The sequence below is a fragment of the Rhinopithecus bieti genome, unplaced genomic scaffold (genome assembly GCF_001698545.2).
Source record: "Rhinopithecus bieti isolate Rb0 unplaced genomic scaffold, ASM169854v2 scaffold_22745, whole genome shotgun sequence".
NCBI lineage: Eukaryota > Metazoa > Chordata > Mammalia > Primates > Cercopithecidae > Rhinopithecus > Rhinopithecus bieti.
The window spans coordinates 851,375-855,395 of NW_016810815.1; the positions used below are offsets into that span (position 1 = coordinate 851,375).

The following is a 4,021-nucleotide window of genomic DNA, read 5'->3' on the forward strand; positions in this document are numbered from 1 at the left end:
AAAAAAAAAAAAAAAAAAAAAAAAAAAAGAAATGGTTTCGAAAATTTGTCTGTTTTTAATGACCTGAGCTTAATTTTGATATGGCCAAAGGAGACAGGCTTTTAAAAAAATGTATATATGGCCAGGCATGATGGCTCATGCCTGTAATCCCAGCACTTTGGGAAGCCGAGGCGGGTGGATCACCTGAGGTCAGGTGTTCAATACCAGCCCAGCCAATATGGTGAAACCCCATCTCTACCACAAATACAAAAAAATTGGCAGAGCGTGGTGGCTCACACCTAGAATCCCAGCACTTTGGGAGGTCAAGGCGGGCAGATCACAAGGTCAGGAGATCGAGATCATCCTGGCTACAGTGAAAACCGGTCTCTACTAAAAATACAAAAAATTAGCCAGGTGTGGTGGCTGGTGCCTGTAGTCCCAGTTACTTGGGAGGCTGAGGCAGGAGAATGGCGTGAACCCGGGAGGCAGAGCTTGCAGTGAGCAGAGATTGTGCAACTGCACTCCAGCCTGGGGGACACAGCGAGACTCCATCTGAAAAAAAACAAAAACAAAAACAAAAAAATTAGCCGGGTATGGTAGTTGGCACCTGTAATCCCAGCTACTCAGGAGGCTGAGGCAGGAGAATCGCTTGAACCTGGGAGGAGGAGGTTGCAGTGAGCCGAGATTGCACCATTGCACTCCATCCTGGGTGACAAAAGTGAAACTCTGTCTCAAAAAAAAAAAAAAAGATACATGTTCTACAGTAAAACTGCAGACTACCCTCGTCCTTGGCATTTTCACTGTTCTGTACAAGGCTGCTTGTTTTTTTATTGCCAAAGTCAGATAAACATGGGACACTGTCACACTTATGCATGGAATAGAATTTAGTCAAATAAAAAATTTTGGTCATTTGGGACTGACTTTTCTTTCTTTTTTTTTTCTTTTATTTTTTGAGAAGGAGTCTTGCACTGTCATCCAGGCTGGAGTGCAGTGGCACGATCTCGGCTCACTGCAAACTCTGCCTCCTGGGTTCACGCCATTCTCCTGCATCAGTCTCCCAAGTAGCTGGGACTACAGACGCCCGCCACCATGCCCAGCTAACTTTTTTGCATTCTTAGTAGAGACAGGGTTTCATCATATTAGCCAGGATGGTCTCAATCTCCCGACCCTGTGATCCGCCCGCCTCGGCCTCCCAAAGTGCTAGGATTACAGGCCTGGCCTGACTTTTCTCCTTCTCTCTTTTACCTTTATTTTGGAAAAGCCTTGTAGACTTTTTGTGGGAAGCATTTCTGTTGACTATTTTACAGATATAAAGTTGAGTGATTCTTTTTTTAAGGAATTTGAATTTGGCTTCCTCACCAGTAATATATCTTCTTGCTTCTTTGATGTGATAGTCTTGAGATGGGTGAGACTCTAATACATTTGTGGCTGAATTTGCTTCACTGTTAGAGAGCTGACTCTGTGGGCACAATAACATATTGTCGGTAGGACTTTTTTGAGCTACTCTGGAGATTCTTTGGTAAATTATATTAAAAGCCTCAAAACCAAATGTACTGTGTGAACCAGTAAGCCACTTCTTTGATATTATTCTAAAGAAATAACCTGTCTCGCATAAAACTTATGGATGAAGGTGTTCGTTACAATATTATTTATAGTATAAAAAATTACAAGTACAAAATGATAGAAATGAACAACTGGGAAATAAAGAAGTGATGGTGCATCATGTGGTAGAGTATCATGCGTATAGTTAAAAACCATATTTTCTAAGAAAACTTGGAAGCAGGCTGGGCATGGTGGCTCATGCCTGTAATCCTGGCACTTTGGGAGGCCAAGGTGGGTGGATCACCTGACGGCAGGAGTTTGAGACCAGCTTGGCCAACATGGTGGAACCCCGTCTCTACTAAAAATACAAAAATTAGCTGGGCATGGCGGCAGTGCCTGTAATCCCAGCTATTTGGGAGGCTAAGACAGGAAACTCACTTTAACCCAGAAGGCAGAGGTTGCAGTGAGCCGAGATTGTGCCACTGCACTCCAGCATGGGCAACAAGAGCAAGACTCTGTCTCAAAAAAAAAAAAAAAAAAAAAAAAAAAAAACACCAAAAAACAAAAAATAAAAACTTGGAAACATGTTTGGTGATATCAAGTTGGGGCAGACCCCAGATACATTTTAGACATTTATTACCATCACTATTTTGAGTGGAAGGTCATTCAGAGAGGCTAGAGGTTCTTGTTCTGGCTATAAATTGTGTGAGTAATTCTACTAACCAAATAAAAACAATATACACCCACACTCAACAGATAGCTTGGGAAATAGCAATTGAAACATGTCTTTCTCACAAGAGAAACTGAACAGTTTTAATGAGTACATTAGATGAATTTAAACTCTAAGTCAGGTGCTGCAAATTGAAAAGAAGACTTACATTTTAAATTGCTATAGACAGCTTTAAGAAGCTTAGAATCCATGAAGCCATTGTTTATTGCCATGCAAATTACAATCTTGAATGACTTTTTTAAAATAAAAAATGTGTAATAAAGACGTAAATTTTAAAAATGAGATTCTGCATTAACTGAATTTTACTAAACAGAATTACCTGGTGAAGCAAATTTATCCATCAAGATAATTCGGTATGTGTTATGTATGTATTCTGTTGGTGCTAGAAGATGTCTATGTGCCTATATCAACACATGTGACTTCATGTAAAGTTTCTTCATGTTCACAGTTCTTAGCAAATGCAGTTTTAGTTCACAGATAGCCAGCAATGGATGTTGTTATACTACAGGAAAATGTAGGATTAAAATTGTCCTTGTGTTAAAGAAAAAAAAAAAAAAAAGAAAATATAGCCTGGGCTCAAGTGGCTCACACCTGAAATCCCAAAACTTTCGGAGGCTGAGGCGGGTGAATCACTTGAGCCCAGGAGTTTAAGACCAGCCTGGGCAACATGGCGAAACCCTATCTCTACAAAAAATACAAAAACTGGCCAGGCGCGGTGGCTCACGCCTATAATCCCAGCACTTTGGAAGGCCCAGGGGGGCGGATCACGAGGTCAGGAGATCAAGAGCATCCTGGCTAACACAGTGAAACCCCATCTCTACTAAAAATACAAAAAAATTAGCTGGGCATGGTGGCGGGCGCCTGTAGTCCCAGCTACTCGGGAGGCTGAGGCAGGAGAATGGCGTGAACCTGGGAGGCAGAGCTTGCAGTGAGCAGAGATCGCACCACTGCACTCCAGCCTGGGTGACAGAGGGAGGCTCTGTCTCAAAACAAAACAAAAAAACAAAAACAAAAAATACAAAAATTAGCCAGACGTGGTGGCCTGTGCCTGTAGGCCCAGCTGCACAGGAGGCTGAGGTTGGAGGATCACCTGAGCCATGGAGGTCAAGGCTTCATTGAGCCATCATTGCACTACTGCACTCCAGCCTGGGTGATGGAGGGAGACCCTGTCTCAAAAAAAGAAAAAGAAAAAGAAAATACTGTAGACAAGTGAATTATGTTCAATAAAAAGACCTTTCTAGCAATTAGAGAGTCTGAAAAATGGAATTAACTGCTTTAGGGGTGTGGTATAATGGGAATACGTATTTGGTCTTTGTTGCTGGTTCCTAGCACAGAGCTCCTGAGTGATAAGGGTGACAGGAGCATCTTTTGTTCTAAGGAGGGGACTCTCAGGGGGTTCCTAGATATCTGCAGGATTGGGGGTGGCTGCCAGAAAGACTAAGCCTTGATTAGAAACTTGGAACTTTCAGCCCCATACCCCAACCTCCAGGATGAGAGAGGGTTTGAAGATTGAGCCAGTCATCCATGGCCAATGATTTAATTAATCATGCCTACCTGGCCAGGTGTGGTGGCTCATGCCTGTAATCCCAGCATTTTGGGAGGCTGAGGTGGGCGGATCACCTGAGGTCAGGAGTTTGAGACCAGCCTGGCCAACATGGTGAAACCCTGTCTCTACTAAAAATATAAAAAGTATCTGGATGCAGTGGTGGGTGCCTGTAATCCTGGCTACTTGGGAGGCTGAGGCAGGAGAATCACTTTTTTTTTTTTTTT

General features: G+C 42.7%; 1 protein-coding gene across 6 annotated transcripts in view; it reads right to left on the reverse strand.

Moving 5' to 3' along the window:
* GARNL3 (GTPase activating Rap/RanGAP domain like 3) overlaps nt 1-4,021 on the reverse strand; it is a 176,092-nt gene that overhangs the window by 94,557 nt on the left and 77,514 nt on the right. The gene's annotated exons all lie outside the window — the stretch shown is intronic.